The sequence below is a fragment of the Brienomyrus brachyistius genome, chromosome 22, assembly GCF_023856365.1.
Source record: "Brienomyrus brachyistius isolate T26 chromosome 22, BBRACH_0.4, whole genome shotgun sequence".
Taxonomy (NCBI): Eukaryota; Metazoa; Chordata; class Actinopteri; order Osteoglossiformes; family Mormyridae; genus Brienomyrus; species Brienomyrus brachyistius.
This window is the reverse complement of record NC_064554.1, coordinates 14,976,602-14,997,116: the sequence shown is the minus strand read 5'-3', so window position 1 is coordinate 14,997,116 and position 20,515 is coordinate 14,976,602. Positions and strand designations below refer to the sequence as shown.

The 20,515-nt window shown below is 41.5% G+C and overlaps 1 protein-coding gene across 6 annotated transcripts in view; it reads right to left on the bottom strand.

Annotated features, from left to right (window-relative positions):
- stat5a (signal transducer and activator of transcription 5a) overlaps positions 1 to 20,083 on the bottom strand; it is a 56,154-nt gene extending 36,071 nt beyond the window's left edge. For 4 of the 6 annotated variants that reach the window (XM_048990342.1, XM_048990347.1, XM_048990346.1 and 1 more), the window contains exon 1: positions 19,895 to 20,083. The gene's annotated coding sequence lies outside the window, so the exon portion shown is untranslated. Of the gene's footprint in view, positions 1 to 19,136; positions 19,365 to 19,894 lie in introns of those variants that run through there. The other 2 variants (XM_048990343.1, XM_048990344.1) reach the window with 1 other exon arrangement.
- Positions 20,084 to 20,515: the final 432 nt, after the last annotated feature.

The window sequence follows — 20,515 nt, the reverse complement described above, 5'->3', positions numbered from 1 at the left end:
CTGTCTGTCTGTCTGTCTGTCTGTCTGTCTGTCTGTCTATCTAAGCAGTAAATACAAATGCTCATCTGCTCATGAACTTTCAATTTATGAACTTTCAGACATACAACCGAAGCGGACTGCAAGTCCAAATTGGGTTCGTTGGGCTCCCATTTCTTGTCCGCAACATCGATTTTTTTTTTCGACACCAATTCCGCCCAGTACGACTTCTGGCCGCTACTCCTACGCATGTAGCATGCGTACTCCCAGCATCCCAGGTCTCAGTACTTGTGCATATCCTTAAAGTGATGCTGAATAACGACTTACAAACATTTTAAGTTACGGACGGCCATTCAGAACATATTTCATTTGTAAGTAGAGGAGCGTCTGTATAGATGGGTCGATGGCACTCTACATACTTGATTAATATCTTCTTATGTTATACAGGGAGCAACATGCTCTTTATCTTGTCGTTTATTGCACTTGTGCTATCACAAAACAGCCAACAGTACCAAACCTTCCCAAGTTTGCCAAAATCTCCCCCACACTCACAAACTCAGATCTGACCCCACGTTGTGACCCCCATAAACTGGTCAAAGGGGCTGCCCCCAGCACATTCAAAAAGGTCAGCGAAAAAATAAACAAACAAACACTAGGAGAGAATAATATAAGTGGATCTTCTACCTGAGAATGCTTTGGATCCAAAGCATCATACAGCTACTCGGCGCCAACTCTAAGGTTAACAACTGCCCGCCTAGCAACAGTGCTAGTCCTTTACATTTTCCTGTCGTCTCCTCTCACATAACTGTGCCAAATGAACACAGTTACAGTATGTTTCTTAACATGAACAAATTCACAGTAACTCACTGTGGTTTAAAAAATGGGCCACTGACATAAAAAAGGGGGGAAAATATACTGGAAATAGGTCTGGCAATATTTTTTGCAATCATGTTCCAGCAATTGCATGAGCCGCAATGAGTAAGCAGTCTCGTCAGTAGACAATGACAGTGCAGCCAGGGAGAGTGTGTGAAATGCGTCTGGCCAGCAAGCTGCTTCTTTCGCTGCTTTTCCTCGCAATCCCCAAAGGGCGGTATGGGTGGTGGTATTTTGCTCCGCGCTTAACAGACAAGATTATGTTCTTGTTTTACACGCAAAAAATTTAAGAAATCCTCCTCACTGGTTCAAGAACCATTTAGAGATGAAATCCATTGTTTTTCTGAGCATGAATATTTCATGGATTTTTCTTGGGATGCATTAAATTACAAAACTTTTGTTACATCCGGCTACCATAACCCTTTAACCAACAGTTGCCACAGTGATCCTGGGAGCACCATGGATGGAGTATCCTTTTGTTGCAGAAAAGCAAAAAAATTCACATGTTTTGACACTGACGTGCTGAAAGGGCTATATTCCTTTAGCACAATGCTAATGGGTATCTTGCTGCCAATTAATTGACAAGCATGCAGCTACTGGAAGGTAACTTATGGCTACTAGCTGGAAGGACCCCGGCTCGTCCTCGTCGTTACCATTGCAAAGAGCTAGCCAGCACCACCACCGTCATCATCATCATCATCATCTTCGTCATCATAACAGAATGCAAGTATTAACTGCCAAGTCCGAATATTGTCAATAGCAACGAGCAACTGTCGGCTCCATCACAGTGCAGATGTTTGTGACAAGAAAGCAGAGCTGGGTGGAAAACAGACATCCAATGCCAACAGAGAGCAACCCATCATCCCATGATGAGATTTCCCCAGTTTCCACAGAGCAATCTTCATAAGCCTGATAGTTATCACAACAGGATAGAACTATAAAACAGACTTTACTGCAAGCTTCAGATCTAGAATAAGTCCCTTAAAGCAGGCGGGCGGGAGCCCAGCACCTACTGGAGGAAATGAAGCTGGTAAATTTCCACATGCAGAGCACACATTACAAAATGCAAGACAGAAAGTGAAATTCATCTCCCGCAGAGTCAAAGCACTGGGCCGTTTGTCCCAAAGAGCAATTCCGCTAAGCGATTTTACAGAAAAAGAGGCAAGTGAGAAGCTGACAGGCTCTGCCTCAGACATTCAGCCTGAGCACAGGGAAAACACAAATGCATCTTGATAACTGAGTTTACTATGCAACTGTATCTGGCTCTTATATATGAACAGTATCTCCATTCACATCACTGATATCTTACAGAGTGGAATGTCCCATCATGTGACAATGGACTTGCGTGTGAAACCCATGGCCTTAGTCATGTGATACTATGTTATTAGCCAGAATTTCTGATATGTTCACTCTCTAGCTGTAGTTGCAAAGCCAGCATGACGTTCACTGACCCTTGCTATAAATTCACAAATGCAAGGCTATGTCATTAGATGAAGGGGTCACCGAGGTGCCTTCCAAGCGCTGTTATCATGCTAGCCAAAAATCAGTTAACACATACCACTCTTAAAATGTTTAAATAACTGTCTAGTCCTGAAAAAAAAATCATCATTTAAAAACCCAGTTCACCATAAGTGAGACACAGGCCAAGGAAACTGAGCAAAATAACTGCAAAAAGAGAAAGTGAAACAAGCTTATTACCAAGACAAAAAAAATGAGCTCACCAGAAACCTGTTGTTGCTGGAGTGCTGGTATAGATGAATATGGCTTACTGGACTGGCTTTCTGGTTTGCTAGGAGGCCACGTAGCCAACAAGGTAACACCTACATGTTACTGGGCTGTGCTATACTGCACTGTAATGTACTGGACAAGCACCTTGGCCTAGAAGAGAAAGCAGAAACAAATAGAAGAAGAGTGGTGTTCATAGAAATTGTTATTCTGATAGTAGTTAGCCAGTGATATCGGTAGCAATCAGAACCACACAAGCATAAGCTGTAACTAGGAAATGACGACACATGGCCGTCTCAGGGCAGCCACACGTTCATTAGAAATCACTCGAGCATGCAGGACATTTTAATGTTACCAGTTCTTCCCAGAAAAATAGCCACCATTAGGTTCATGGGAGGAAATGAAAGCCTCTTCAGGAAAGTCAGTGAGGTTCTCGAAAAGCATTCCTGTTCAGAGACTATCATAGGGGAGGAAATGGCTCCGCTCCACACCCTAGTGAAACGTAACACATAAAGTAAATCATAAGTATTGCAGGAACAGAGAGCGACAACATAATACTGAGCAACACTTCTTCTGACCCTGAACAATCCAAAAAAAATAAAAAAATCAAGCTGTCAAGTTTCCTCACAGGGTTTTTACAAATCTTGACTGTAGGGATGCATCAGGAAATTAGTCAGAAGCAGGTCGTTTTAATCTGGCAGTACTGCTTCAGTGTGCATCGCTGAGAACTGACACCTGCACAGCAAACTAAGGTCTGCTCATTGAATGAGGCCTCAATATGTCGGTAAAAAAGCTGGGAAAAACCCAAGCTTTCATGTGGCATCCATATCTCTGCGGCACATATTATTTGGTGTGCTACAGAGGTTCCTCTGCTAGGACCCAAAATATACAGAGACTGGAGGTTCTGCTTTGCCTTCCACTTTCTCTGGACAATGGACAGAGAGCCTCATAAGCTCTAGCCAGTAAAGAATTCCACCTCCACTGTAAACATACTTAGCCAAGCGTTGAAGCTTGACCCCATTGCAACTCATCAATTTAAATACCTGCTGAACAGTGATACTAAAGAGAAATATCAAAAAATCTATACTCCCATCTTAAAAAAAAAACCTTTTAACATGAAGCCCATTATTTAGGTCAGCCAGAGATTAATAACTACAACATACTTAGAAATGCTGTTTTGTTGAATGAGTTTCTTAGATTGTAACAGGTCAAACTTGACATCCAGTATACACACTTTCATGACCATTTGCACGTCTTGACAGAGGACTTGCTTGATGCTAAAATGCTAACGCTCGACTGCACACCACAAGTGTGCTTCTTTGTCCTCGATAAGGCACATTAAAAATCGGGAGAACCAGCAGATTCATACTCTCGCTGCAGAAGTGGTTTCTGTCTTAGATAGTTTGCGGACAGTTTACTCCCAGCACCTCTGGTTCAGTCTTAACTGAACTTGGATGCCGAACCAGAACGATCTCACCACACATGGGAAAGGCCTGGCTGCCATGAACATATCAAATGGGGTGAGATGCCAGGCAAAAGGCAGTAAATGCAGGCCTACCACACATAATTCCCAGGGCCCAATGACATGCTAACCCTCCCACCTACCCAGGCCCAGGATAATTTCCTCAGTTGTCCCCCTGGGACAATAGGCCTCTATACATGTTACCATTTCTCTGGCAGCTTGGTGTTCCAGTCCAATGGCCAAGATGCTGTTACTATTAACGATGAAGAGTAGAAAAGATGAGCAGCATTCACTGCACGACAGTGCAGCCTCTAGTCTGCAAAGGCTTTCTCCACTGTCTTATCCGAAATACCAAGCCACTGTTTGTTTGCACACCAAAGTTTCGCGTAAGTTGCTGCCAAATGGATCACATGCAACTCCACCACATCAAGGTGCATGCATGAAGAAAACTGCTGCAACCTTGAGGCATGCTTTCTTATGGTTACTCCCAACCAAGATCTGTACGACTGCCTAAAATGGGTGTGTGTGTGTTTACATGCACTCCAAAAGGACAGACCGAAGGCCCGAAAAATCTGACAAATTTGTCCCCTTGTCAGTAGAAAAACTCAAAAACGCTCAAGTTTAAACTACAACACGAACAGTATTAAGATGCCACTCACGCCATGCATTTCAAACACTGATTACGTGTAAGAAAGCTGTTAGCCTGTCACAGGGGTCCTACTACATTTTAAAATATTAATCCCTAAAAAGAAAATCCCAAAAAATGAAAAAAAAGCAGTGTGTGCCAAAGATAGTAGATCACGTTCACTGCATAATCGTCCTTAACGCCATTCCATACACTATCAACATCACTGCATTCAGGGGCAGGCAGAGTGAGCGGAGGACAGGGTTGCTGATATAAACAAGTAGACACTGCAAAATTCCAGAATGTCTAAAGAGAGTGGGATTGATGCTCTTCCAGCAACTTCAGTAACAGGTCCTACCGTAAGTCAGTCTTTTTCACACTAGCCTATGACGTGTAATGATCCCGTGAAATATTCCCAGTCATTAAAATCACAAACAAAAGCCAAGTGTTTTTTCAGGGGTGTTGGGGGTGATTGTTTTGTTTTTTTTGTTCCATATGCAGAGATGATGAAAGGGAACATTTAAAAGCAACAGTAAGAAATCTACCAACATCTTAAAAATCTATCATCAGTTATAACTCCCTTTTTTTGTTTGAAATGGTTTAAGCTTTGGGTTAGCATGCATTGCTAGATAGCATTCCTCTGACCTTTCGAATACATTCGCAAACTAGTCCAATGCTTTGACTTTATCTGCTTTTCTTGGTGAAGCCCTGGCAGAGTGATAACGGTGCAGATCTGACGGGCTGGTAGTTATCAGAAAGTTAGCAGCCCACAAAGAAATAAAAATAAACTGAGGTCTTGTAGCGACACGCATCTTAAATATCATCTTCATTCTAAAATTAAAAAAGTAAGCGTGCTTGAACAAATCAGGGGGTTAGGAGGCCTGGCCATTCATAAGAGAAACAAGAAGACACCCGCATTCCCTCCCATGCGCTTTATGACCCCCACCTGAAAAGAAGCGGCTACAACGTATGTAAAGTTACGCTAAATAATAATAATAATAATAATAATAATAAAAAAAAAACATTTTAAAAAAAGCTTGGCATCACGTGTTTAATAATTTAAAAACAAATGAGCAAATGAACAAATAACAGTGCTGTAAAGGCACTGGGCAGAGACAAAAACTACGGCCAGATGTTTCTGTTAAAATTGGCACATGAATAAAATTAGACTGTTAATGTTTAGGAAAATCAGTCATGACAAGCAGGCGTCATTGGGGGAAACTGTAAAACAGAAACATACCATTATTAATCTAAACCTGGTCACGGTAACCCATCCAATTAGCCAATACATTTAGGGCGAACTATTCAATGAAAATGACTATTGAGTCAAGTGGCGCAATTCCACTGTCATACAGGACCTGAGCTGTACCTGAAGACAGACTAGTTGCAGTGACGTTCCAGCTGGCTTCGGTTTTCCACTGCAGAAGAGACGCTTATTTACGGTTTGTATGGTGTACGTCAGGATTTACTATGTGCTATATCCCTTTTTCCTCCAAATTGTCTATGCACAGAACACCGATATCTTCATGAGCTTCGACCAATCAGATGGTGGCGAGCAAGGTTACGCTTCAGGTACGGCTCACATATTTTACAATGGAGAACTGCCAGTTTGTAGTACGGCTAGGTTGCTGGTGGCAGTAAAAAAAAAGTGCCAAAATGGGTTTTATTCTCAGTGTACTTTATAATTTCTTCATGTTTCGTAATTGATAATATCTGACTAAGGACCTTAAGAAGTTATACTTCCCTGAAAGGAAACGTACTCTCAGGGGTTTCCAGACATGAATCGCCACATGCGTTGCTTGACCGCACGTCCGTTAGGTGTGAAATGCACTCTGCCAAAGCATTGGGACACCTGGCCATCACACCTAGAACAACTTTTATGGCATCCAATTATAAAGCCACAGGCATCGATGTGGAGTCGGTCCCCCCTTTGCACCTATAACTGCTTCCATTCTTCTGGGAAGGCTTCCCACAACATTTTGAAGAGTGTCTGCGGGAGTTTTTGCCCATTCATCCAGAAGAGCATTTGTGAGGCCAGGCGTTGACGTTGGATGTGAGGGCCTGCTGATTATCAACCCAGCTGACTGTCACCTTTTTTGCAATGTGAAAACTGCAAGTGCATAACATGTGATGCTGGCATTACTATCGCACATCGCCCAGCCGTATAACACACTAAAGTCATTTTTAGAATTAAACACAAAATACCCCAGTAAAGTGAGGTGCCTGGTTCAGTGGAAAAGTCTTCTTATACTGGCTGCTGAACGTGGCTCTGCTGCTCAATCAGAATCTTAGAATTAGGTCAGAAAGTCATGTTAAAGTGTCTATGAGCGCATCAGAGCCAGCAGTCCATCACAGCACACCAGAGTTGCGGGTGATCTCTCCAGATTTCCTTTCCCATTGGACTTCAAATGTAACTCTATGGACCATTTAAAGACCATGACTCCACTCTCCAGTGTGTGCAGTACCTTTGCGGAGGCCAGATGCAGGGACTGGGCATGGGCTAAAGCTGGCAGCCTCTCCCTGGATCTGGATGGCAATCCAGCCATTGGCAGGACACACACACACACACACACACACACACACACACACACACACACACACCTGACAATTTGGAGATGCCATTTCACGTAGTTACATGACTTTGGACTGCAGGTGGAAACCAGAGCCACATCAACAGAAATTACTATAGTATAGTGGAATACTTAAAACAATATTACTTGCTATTAAACTGTTAATACAGTCAGTCCTGCTTTAATGTGACTAGTGCATTCCTGAAAAGCCTCACAGTCACTAAAACCGCATACTAAAATACACGTTTAATGGGGAAAAACAGGGTTAAGAGAATGCGACTCCGACATTTAGTAACTTATGGCAAACAATAAGAATTAAATCATAAAAAGTGATATCGGTGGCCAATAACGCAAGTACATGCATTTTAAATAAGAAATAATACATTAATAAATAATATCTTTTATGGATATTATGAGTCTCACAAGAATTCCCTAGCAACTTCAACCAAACATGCCAAACTCGCTAACCGCCGAAAGTCGGGAGTAGGGAGCCACACCTACCATGCTGGTGAACATGCAGGTAGCACAAAGACGACAGAATATGGTGTGCGGAGGGGCACTGAAGGCAACAGAAAGTCTATGAAAAGCAAATGTAAATGAATTTAAAAAATATTGGCATGTGTGTTTATATGACAATTTGCCAAATATATTCAGATTTTGAGTCTAAGACTTTATCCTGTACAAAGTGCAAAAAGTTCAATTCTTTTAAAATTGAAAATCGGTTTGCCTGATTCGCTGAAAAGAACCAGTTCATTCACAAATTGAACATCAGTATCGTCCACTTGGATAGCTGCTTTTGTGTGCAAGTAGTGTTGCTTACTAACATCATATCGCATTGTAGTTTGCATAGTGCTTTTCTCTCTGACTTAAAATTTGAATACAAACATGATTCTGAATTATATTGGACTCGGGTACTAATATATCAGTCGCGTTAGAACAGATTTGATATCACGTGTTACAGCAGGACTGACTGTACCTGAACAATTTCTTCATAGGAGAGTCACTGCGCTCCCTAACAGACTCTGTAAATGAATGTGGCGGACAGGCCACACCACACACCTCTTCAGACAGGAGCCACTCCTGTGGCTCCTCAGTTCCAGAAGGACAGATCAAACCAGTCTTTTTAAACTCTCACAAGTGTATACTGAAGCATGGTCAATACAGGCTATTGCCTTTTAAGGCTGCATTCGAAGATTGAATGCATCACAGCATAGTGACAAGGTTGCCCCATTCCAAAGGCTCCTTTGAATGCGTTCACCCTTTCCCAGGCCACAAAGGATTCATTGCATAGATTCGACCTATCCCAAGATTCACTGCAGGGATTTTTACAAGGATGCTCTCTGAAAAGGCTACACATGGCATTGTCCTATGAAGGATGAAGTCCCTGAATTGGGACACAGCTACAAAATGGCAAAGAATGGACACATGTCTCCACCAGCAACACAGAGCAGTGCCCTTGTTGCACAGGGTGAACTCCCAATGTTACTGGGTTCTGCCTGGGCCTTCAGCACTGCATACCACCTGCATATTTTAACCTTTTAAGCTTTGCAAAAGGTTAAAATAGGCCGAAGGGCAAACTGCTCTTAGATGTTACTTAAATTCTCAGCTTTCAGGGACAAATTTGTATCCTTGCAAATAAGCCTTAGTCCAGCCTTAACCCCTAGATGTGAAGTCCATTGGTGCAAAGACATCAGGCCATTGCTGAAGGCATCTCCAATCCAAGTGGAAATACTGGGAAAATGGCCGAGTTAAAAAAAAAAGATAAAAATATTTACATTCAAATATATAATGGAACACTTCAGATATGCTGAAGCTATAAGGAAACAAAGTGTTGGTTTTTGATCAGTCCATTAGAAGAGCTGTATTTCAGACACAGGTACTGCAAACTGTAGCTGAAATTTTAAAACCCTATAATTCCAACAGAGGGAAGAATCTCGATCAGCAGTGATGGCAAGATCAAAATTTGTGTAGATCACCAGAGTCTAGATGAGTATCCTGTAACTTATTTAGCCATTAAATAAATGTGGAACTGGGCGACTAGCCCATTTTCAAAATGGGTCACAAACCCCACCGCCACCTTTAGTAAGGGGACAGGGCAAAGTACAACACACTGTCTGGCACAATGGGAGATGGGACAGATTATGTCACCAGGAGACCGGCCATGTTCACTTCCAAATACCTGAACCGCATCCTTAAACCAAGCTGTCAGTCTTGATTTTAGGAGATTCTTTGCAAATACAGCAACGCTTGCAATCAAAACAAACTCATGCTTGTTCACTCCTGTTTATTTAGTTGTTAGGGCTGAACAAGTGGAGCTGGGTTATGACATTTGAGAAAAGAATCATTTAAAAAATAAAAAAAAAAATCAGAAAACAGATGTTCTTGCATGGACACGCCCCACCCCCTTTTTCCATGCATCAAAAGTGATTTACTGAGCCATAAAATTCACAGTATAAATATGAATTTTGAGAAGTGTGACAAATAAGTGCCATTTATATGTAAATGTTGCCTTGTAAAAGCAACAAAATAGTGAAAATTAAATTACGAACATTATCTGCCTTTTCATTGCAGTTTTCTAAAGTTCCACAGTTCAGTGCTATGCAATAACCCTTCCTGTCTGCTCCTCCCGCTTTCAGTCTCTCTCTCAGCCAATCATTTTGCTTGTTGCACCCCAACCCCCCTACCCCCAGAGAGTCCTGTAAACACCCCTGCAACCTTTACGCCTTGCAATGTGTCAAAGGTCAGAGATCTGCTATTTCAAACACTACCTCTGGCTCACTGTAGCAAGGTGCCCTGTATGTGCCAACCATGATGATGAAGGGAGGGGGAAGATCAAGCTGGAACACAAATAGTCATTAATTTGCACACCTTAGACCAGAAGCATGGCAACTGTATGAGCTTTACATGTACAACTGCCTGGGGTGGAAACAGCATTTAAGTACAAAGCATTGGAGATACAAATTGCCTCTGGTCAGACAGTAATTCCAAGGTATTCTACGTTATTGAATATTTGGCAGCCTGATCAAAACGTACCTTTCACAGAATGTGCAAAATTTATGATTTGTTGTATAAGTAGATGGTTCCACAAAAAAATTCAACTGGGTCTTTGAAGATTTATTTCTATTATCCAGTAACCACCAGACACTTTCCATAAAACCATAATCCAGGAGTCCTCAAAGAGCCAAAACACGTTCGTATTTTATGCCAAGAGCTCCAGAACATCGCAGCATGTGCGCTCACATGAGCTTCCACTAATGGCTTAATTGGCTAAACCACTGAAACCCCAAAAAGGGCAGGGGCAATGTCACAAGACAGAAATTGCGACAAGGAACTGTCCGTACTGCTTACTGTTTGGAGAGATAAAATGCATTCCCACATAAAAAAAGAAAAAAAAACGTTTTATTCAAATGAGACCTTAGTTGCAAAAAGGCTTTACGGTGCAGCTTGGCCCAGACTAATGCGAAGATTGGAAGAGGCCTGATACAGACCAAATTAATCCACAGCCTTTGCTTCACTTGCACTCCTGTAACATGACCTTCTCTCTTGCCCTGGCTCTCGACACACCATCATGGGAATTGTCAGGTCAAGTTATGTCTACTCAGGAGGTCCCAGTGGCCAAGAATTATGCTTAGACCCAAAGAAATGTCTCACCAATCATTAAAGCGAACTACCAAACAAAAAACGCATCTAATTTCATGAGAAATATTTGCATTATTTATTATGAATTATTATATTTTTTAATTCATTTGAATTGGAATTTTTTTATGGGGTCCTAAAAGTAATTCAGCTGACACTTTTTTAGCCTTTTTGATTATCAATCAATTACGAACTTGACTGCAGGTCAGGGCTATTCGAATCATGGTCCTCAAGGGCCAAGCATTACTGATTTTCCAGCCTTCCTTTACCTGTGAGCCCCATGTATGCAGCCTCCGATGTATGAAATATAAACAAACTCTTATTTTACACAGCTGCACCTTGCTAAAGAACACAGCAGCAGGTCCTCACAACTCTCTGGCTCCAGTTCAGCAGTGCTAATGGGCACTATACGGCTTTGAAACCCACAGTAGTTGTGAATTCTAAGCTGTCACTCAAACTTTATTGGTTGCTTGTAGAGATAAATGACACTGTAAAGCCATTCAATAGAGCTGTATTTCCCAATCCAGATTGGGAAACACTGAAATAGAGGTTTCAAAATGTCATATTTCCATTAACAGCCCTACAGCAACCTACTGTATATCTAAGTCTACAAATCGAAGAATGATTGTTCAAAATTCTAATTGGTAACTTGGCATCTCAGTCAGGGCATTTCCAGACTTATTCTATGTATCAGAATCAGAATCAGAATCAGAATCGTGTTTATTGGCCAAGTATGTGCAAGCATACATCCTTAGGCTCAGGCTCTAGGTCCAGCATGACCCTGTACTGGAGGAACTAGGACAAACATGATAGACAACAATATGCAGACCTATCTTTCACTGCAATTCATTCTACAATTCCACAATCATGAGTTGGAAAATCTCACAATGGAGCCAACTTACTATCTTGTACTGTTGTCTATTCGCAGTCTAGGAAACAAAGGGATACAGTATGGATATGTATTGAGCACATAAACAATTAAACAGCTCGCAAAGTACAATTGCATTCAGCAGGGTAGTATGTGAAACCAAACCTTTTTCAGTTAAGTCTGTCCTTGGCCTCTGAAGATCCCACATCACCATATTCAGGTTTTTATGTGGTCCTTACTGCATTATTCTGAAACAATTCAGAATGCTAAGAAAGTTTGACTTTGATCTTCCGTTTGATCTATTCTGGAAATAAACTCCCTTTAATCAGTACATCGGCAATCAATCTGAGAGTTTGTTTCTCAAGGTGACGAGTGAAGTTCGGTTCTATATACCACAAATGAAACATATTCATGGTGGCGTCCTCAGCCAGTTCCTATACCTGTACTGTGTAACTTGGAATCAGGTTCTTCTTTGTTTAATCATTGATGTTGCTGCACAAGAACGTGAGACAGTGAAGAAACTCATACTTTGTTCATTTTAAATGAGTGAGTGGTGTTAATATTTAATTTTGCCTGATGAGACTGTGCTTAGAGTATCTGTAAAGAGGTTCCTGTTGTCTTTGGGGCCTTGTCCGATACAGGTAATCGGCTCCAGTTGGGAAGTCCAAAGCCTCGATGGAGTAATTGGATTAATGAGGCACCGGCATCTCCCCAAATTCACCTGGGGTCTTCAGATCTACTGCAAGAATGCCAAGGGAGATAATGGACGGGGGGGGTGGGGGGTGGCTCAGGGTCTTGCACAGGAAAATGGGAAAACACAGTTATAGCTCAGCTGTAGGGGACGTGAAGGCTAAACAGCGAGAAAACCAAGTGAAAATAGTGATTGTTCTAAAACAGCAACAGGTAAAAAAACAGTCCGTTTTAATAATACACTATTCTCTGGAATAAAAATATGTGGTTCATCTTGTACTTTCTGGGTCCATTCTCCCTACCACACAAGAACAAACATTTATTTGGCTAGAAGAGCTACTATGGGAATTACCCAATAAAAAAATGGTTGATATGGGGAAGGCGAATGACGACACAAATAACAGATGAGTGCGGCTAAAGGGAACTGGGGACTCTCCCACCACCTGGAGACACTCCATCCACACCTACAGAAATCAGCAGCAGGGAAATGAGAGGCTCGGAGCTTTTCTCCAAGGCATTTAGGTGTTGGCAACCAGCCTGAGTCGAGTCAGACTGGCAATGAGCTGCAGCCTAGTTGACAATAACTGATTAAAAAAACTTCTACTGTTCAAGAATTGAGTGACAATATCTGCGCAATGCCTTTTCCCCGTCACTATTCTTCTGCAGACATCCTCTGACCCCTGCCAAGGAATAACATGGTGACCCAAATCTACCGTAAACAGTGGGAAAAGACTATAAACACAAGGATTAAGAGGGATATAAAGACAGATGGTCTAGAGCTGCTGAACGTGTTCAGCTGTATCTGCAGGCCGTGCTACTTCCTTCATCCACTGTCACCAACAAACCGTCCAAAATCCATTCTGTCTGAAACTGAGGGTTTTATGAGCCACATACGGATGTGATTGTGGGAGTTTGCCATCCAGCTCTAAGTTAACAACACATTAAAAATGCTACATCTTTCCGCTTCATCTTGTTATTTTACGCCAGTGTAAATGATCGCAGCGTCTGATTCCGACGTCAGGATTCTTGCTCCTGCCATACGATTCAGCCAAACACGGCAGAAGTGAGCCAAAAGTTGTTCCAAAGTCCATTCTATTAGTCGCCATTAAATATAAAGGAACAAGAACAATACTGGTGAGCATTTCAGGTCTAATGATATCACTAGTGACATTGCCTTTAGGCCAGTTTAGGGTTGGCTTACAGGGACCTGACCTTTTCTTGAACCCATCTATCTGTGTCTGAGAAGGAATTGGTTTGTGACCTCTGATTTCAAGTCCCACAGAAACAGAAAAAGTGTCATAACGCCATGGTCCTTCTTCCTACAATTCCATGGTTCTCTTGTGCAGAGTAGGAGCCAAAGAAAATAGTCAAAAATATGTTTTTTGCTATATGAAAATGCACAGTTAACTTTGACAAAGATTTCAAACCGTGTCTGTTAAGTCAACCGACAACAATTCAATGTTGCAAAAACATGTGCAGAATTTGTGCATGGGTCTATATGATTCTGCTGCCTTTTATTGCACAAATACAAAGTATTATGCAACGACTGACACCTCTGACATTTTTTACTGAAGAAACTACTTAATGTACCAAATGACCCTAATGCACATAATTCCCATCATTATTATGATTGCAGTTATCTATACAATATATTTGTCTACCCTATACTTCTTTCATAAGATTTTTAAAGTCAGTTATCACTTTGATTTGCCCTGAGACAACTTCAATCAACAAAAATAAATCCCATAAACATAAAAAACATTAAAAATTATCTCAACAAGGGAGTGGGAAGCACTTTTGGTCCATGGAGACCCACAAGGTGATCAAATAAGCCACAGGCATACTGTTAAAGGTCTGTCGTCAGTAGGAGAGAGGGATCAGTCTTCCACCAGAAAACCACAAAGTTCAACCAAGATAGAAACTGCTGCCACTGCTCCATTTGAGGAGTTATTACCTTACAATTGACCATTTATTTTCATGCATTAATTAAAGACGATACCTTGGGTTTTGGAGAATTCCATGGCCTTAGAATGACAATGGCAACCTTCTACAAAGATCGCCCTCCTCCCTCTTTCTTTCTGATGCACACCTTTAATGGAGGAGGAACTTCACGTACCAGCAGGAAACTCTGTAGTTGTCAATCTGTGTACCAATGGCAGAGCCTCAGAGCCTTGAAATCAGATGCAGCGTAATAATCGTTCTTTAATCGTTCCTTAAAGCTCTGTGGTCGAACAGTTCTACTTCTTCATTATCAGTTGCTTATGTGTACTCTACACTAGGACTGCTGTGATTGGTAAACGTAGTAGATGACGTCGATAATGAAAATGCGTGACATCAATTTTTTAAAATCAACGCATCTTTTCTAAAATTATTTTAACATTTATGATTTTTAAAACACTTATAACAATTGTTTTCCTTTAATATCACTGGGCAATTATGGGAGTAGTTCAAATTATCAAGAAAAAAGGTAGTTTGTACACTGTGCAATGTTTCGATGGCATACCACAGTGGCACTAGCTCTATGCATGAGCACTTGAAGAGGAAACGCACAGGAGCTATTCTGGATGACGGACCGCCAGAGTAGGCAAAACCACCATGTTACCTATTCATGTTTATTAAATTACCATTAGTATTAAGATCTTTTTAATATCATTTGTCCTTGTAGCTACTAAATACACTCATTATTAAAGCCATAAAGTTGTCTACCTGCTACCTTAGAATCTCCATTGAATAAACGTTTGTGAAAATGCTTAAGCTAAAATCTAGGCTTATTATACATTGATGTCGTTGGGACCAGTGTTATTACAAAGATGTTGTGGTTGCTGATATGTCCCTTTCTTCACCACCGCTTCAGTGCTTATTGCTTCCATGATTTAGCAAAACAGTAGCATGTGGCGCTCCGCTATCCAAATTTAATAAGCACAATATTACACCGAATTCATACAGATTGGTAACTTTTAGGCATCACAATATGCATCTCATTAATATTATAGACATACTACTAATCTACTTATGAAATTGTGGGTGAAAATAATGTCCGTATAGCACCGAAAACCCAGCATCAATAATCTAAAGTCCTGTGGCCTGTACTACGAAGCGGGGTTACTGGCTTATCGGGGTAACTTGTCGGATTTAAGGTAGTCTGGGCAATATGTAAGTGAACAAATGTAAGTGAAGTCCATTGAAACTGTGGTACCTTAAATCTGATAAGTTACCCCGATAAGCCAGTAACCCCGCTTCGTAGTACAGGCCCCTGCAATGACATACAGTCAAAATAAAATGAACTTATTTTTTATTACGTAGGTTTGATTTTCTCGAGGAAGATTAGTGGCTTAGATTAATTGACCGATCAGTAAAATAGTCTATAGATTAGTCCATAGAAAAATAGCCATTAGTGGCAGCCGTACTCTACACTTAATCTTAATTAGTCCATTCAAGATGAGCCAAATTACATTAGTCATAGCATCTTGTGGCTGGTGATCAGCTGGCACGTTAATGTCAGATATCACACAAACTCACCATTTCTGGAGCACTACAACTTACCAGATCCTGCATTAATAATAATGACGATAAGAAGAAAAAGAATAACAGCAACAATCAATCTTCCAAACAGTACAGGGTCACCAAGTTTTTAATATACCCGGGAGCACAGGAATCAACCACCTTTGTCCCTAAATGCTAAGAAGGCCACTGACACACCAGACAAAGGAACCTGAACCCTAGGCTGCACTACTACACTGAAGTAGTCGCTCAAACAAACAAAAACAAGGCCGCGTAAACTATCGGGGTTAATGTGGTAACTGTATCACATGATTTCAAGACAGTGTACGTTGTCTTAATTTTTAATAAGATATATCTAAAAGGTCAAGTAAGTGTCCAATTAGTCAAGGGCATAATGATAATAAATTGCATAACGATGGCAACAAACGCTGTACTGTGCGGCCGGGCCAATATAGACCCTGCATTCCACAACTCTCTCAAGCTCGCTTTTTCAGATACATGCATGCTATAGAGTATATCCAGATCCTTATGATAAGGAGAAGTACTAATACACATACAAACAAAATTCAAAATACACCCACTCAAAACTCAAAACATGCCCACACAACAAAAAAAATGCAAAAGATCTCACCCCTGAAAATGAAAAATGTTGAAGAAAAAAAAAAATAGAACCTCAAACTGATAAAGTTCAAAGCATATTCTTGTATCAAAGGACCATTTGGCTGTCTGTTTCAATGTGAAGTCATTTCTGTACTCTCCGACAACAAAAACACATCTACCCTGGTAACAACTGACCACACTTTAAATTTTGTCCTTTATCATCATATCAAATTTGTAAAAGCACCCTCTACTAGAGGAGATCATATGAAGAAATAAGGTTCTTAAAACACATAATTGCTCAAGTAATCTGATTTAATCTTACATACTTACGTACACAATACTCTAAGCATGAAACCATAGCTAGAATCTTACAGAATGTACTCAGTTAACCAAACACAAAATCCAAGACTCGAAGACAAAGTTTATTAAAAAACTGACCACTAATTTCATCAGATGATCTGTTCTGGAAGAACAGCTTCTCACCAATATTTGAATTTTCACCACTCTCACCTAGACATACCCACAAGGCCTAAAGGAAGTGGAACAGAGAAATCATAATAATCCATATATTTGTTGGAATGTTATGAATACAGTCACATGATCAAAGTGATGATTAAAGGAGATGGGAGAAAGCAGGATGGGAGGCAAAAAGATGGACAAAAGCCTCATTAAAAAGACATCTGAAAAAGGGATTCCCTACGCCACAATCCATGAATGGGCTGTGCAAAACACACAAAACTCCAAATAGTGTAGGACCACCTACAATATCCAGAGTTCCTGAGATACTGACCCATAAGCTGGGCAAAGGCATTGAGGTATTTTCTCCAGTCATGATGGCAGGGCAGACCTAACCCCACTGCCCTGCGGCTGCGTATTCAATCTAATAGCAAAAGGCCAACCTGTATATTGCAAGAGATACAAACGTATTAACACCAGAGGCCTAATTCAGCAAAAACGTAATACTCATAGAGGGCAATAAGAAAGAAGTTAGGTTACACTGCCATCCAATTTCGGTGGGTCAGACATTTAATATATCTAATCATTATCAATATTCCCCCTGACTATGACAAAGGAGGAACAGTCACAAGTGTGATACAAAAATATCAGACATTGTGTATAACCAAGATACTAAAGCTTGCCCAAATTTTCCATAGCAGAAAGAAATGAGTTCTCCGGAAATATCACATTAATAGTAAGATTACAATGACTGAGTGCTCAAATAATGCAATTATCAAGCCACCATCAGGCTGGGAGCTACCGCAGTATTGCCAAGAATAGCTTTAAAAGCTACCCAGCACATATACAGTGGCATTCCCACTGCATATCCTAGCTAAAAAAATACCCTGAAAAATTCCAATAAACAAAATGGTCAAAATAATAGCTGACCATCTCTGTACATCTAACATGCATTTGAAACTGCAGCTGGATATGTGAGTAGATGCATGATAAGATCAAGGCACTGTCCTTAAATAATGTGATGCCACACCTGGAGTCTGACTTACATGGTCAAAAACATAATCAAAGATGTCACTTCTATGGTGGTGGGGATGACAGATACAAACTAACACAGGCATTCACTGGAAATATCAGCCCGGAGAAGCTTTAAAAGAAGCCAACTGAACAAAAACACCTGCTTTAAAACCCCTTTACATATCATCTGAAAACATTAACGCAGAAATTTTATATCTTAATATCTAATATTCATACCAGTTCTATGTACAATCACTGATACATTCGAACCAAGTTGTCTAATCAACTCAGATAAGGGGGAGAATATATTGAAACTACAAAGGCAGAGTAAAGAGTGAGACCACTTTCAAAACAACAATGACAGGCAGTTAACTGCAATAAGCGTTTTTCATTCTGACTCTTTTGCATCCCCTTTTTTTTGGTTTTAAATATTGCCCCGTTTCCTGTCATTTCAATGAATTTCTAAAATTAGACAAAGATATAGAAATAAAAACCACTATCAAAAGACAGAATGAAACTAAAAAGTGAATCTATTTGATAGAATAACACTCACCAGAGATATCTATGCAAATATAGCACTCTAATGACGTGAACATCATAAGGTCTTGGTTTTTAAACATGGAATAACAAATAAAAGAATTAAAAGCATTTGGCACTAAATAACCATGTCTGGTGGACAGGAGAAAAACATCCAAATGTCAAACATTAGATTAATATTTAATCTATCGTTTGACCAATCAAAAAAATTAGATTTTTAAAGTCCAGGCAACCCAGAATGACGTCCTAAACACAACGGCTCGGGGACTTTAAGGCACCTCAGTCCCCACATGTCAACAGTTTACTAACTGCAGCAGAGCTGCATCAAAAGGGTGCATAACGGGGACCGCGTTATTCATCGCAGAGGCAGAGCCAAACGCAAGAAAATACAGTTAGCAAGACGTTAACCACATCGCCATTAAACACACACAGTCTGATCTTCAGCACCCCAGCTACAGTTCAAATGCACGCTGATACCAGGCTAGCATACTAGCTAACCGGCTACACAACCCAGCCAGCCAGAGCTTTAAGCATACTTCGCGTGCATAGGGATCGCAAAAGTACCGGGGAAAGAGGGCGTTTCGTGTATTGGCAACACTTTACCGTGGCCAGTAGGGTTTCTTTTCTGCAATTTGGCATATTCTTTGGGGTCGAGGACTAGAAATGAGGAACTGTCACATTTAGTCAGACCAACATTTTCGCATTAACTTCTTTTTCTTTATCTCTCCACCTTCCCCCTGCTGAGAGACTTCGGCGGCGTCCGTTAATGTTTCCGCGTGACCCGGCGGCAACGCCTGCGTGGGCTCGAGCGGTGACACGCCGCGCGGAATCTCGCAGACAGCGAGCGAGCGAGCCGCCAGTCCTTCGCCGACTCCGACCGGAGTTAAACTTCTGCCCAACTTTCTCCCGTTCGCGAAGTTGCCGGGACGAATAAAACACCGCGACGGAACCCACAGAAGCCATCTCCGGCCACCACCACAACGAAATAAAGTCTCCGTTTAACTTAGACGGACTGTCCCTTAGCTGACAGCCTGAGCGCTGCTAGCCTAGCTAACAGCTACAGGCATCGTCTGCACCTCAGCCTGTTGATCCACTCTACAGTTTGCTTCAGACACCAGCGGCAACCCCTGTCTCCTAAACCAAGCCTGGTGCATCAAGAATTAGCGCTACAGAACGGTAATACCAGTAATGTCAGGGCGACGACTTTCCACTGTTGGAAAGTATGGGGGCACCAGACGCACCGCTGCCAGGGGGGTCATCCGCCAGCGGCCAGTTTGTTTACGGAGCAGTTTCCCCGCTCAATGCGCTTTCGCAGCGAGAAGGAGACTCGTCCGCCGCCCCCAATAAAACGCCCCACTTACTTCTACAGGTCTATCGTTTTCGGCGTCTTCCAGCATAAAAGTGCAGGGGGGGATTAAAGCTCCACAATGCAAGAGCGAGCCCAGAGTAGCGCTCCTGCCCTCCGTCTTCTTTTCTGCCTGTCAGTTAGCTACGCAGTTTTCTCATTTGCTCTCTTTCGCTCATCGGTTTCTATCCCTCTCTCTCTCTCTCTCTCGCTCGCTCCCTCTCTCTCTATCTATGTACAACCGCCCACTTCCGGCACTTTGCTAGTGACAGAGCGTTTCGTACCATAATATCGAGTTCGCTTGGACCGAGCAACATCTCCGTCCTTGTACCCTGTGTGGATCCTGGTGCTTGTACCGATCCTCCACGCTTCCCATACCTTAAAAAAGTACTATTCATTTTCACCACTCTCCCTTGAGCTGCAACAGATAATGAACATTTTACGTTCATCTCAATTTATTAGAAGTTGCACCGTACCAGCGATTCTTAAAACGCAAAACAGGCGTAAGTTTTAAATAGGTATTAATATGCCCCTGTGTTCGACACGGTCGAAGCCCTTGTGGCGCCTTTTGCAGGAGTTACAGTCCAATTTCACCCTGCGCAGGGGGTAGAGACGGTAAAAGTTGTCGGAGGAGGGA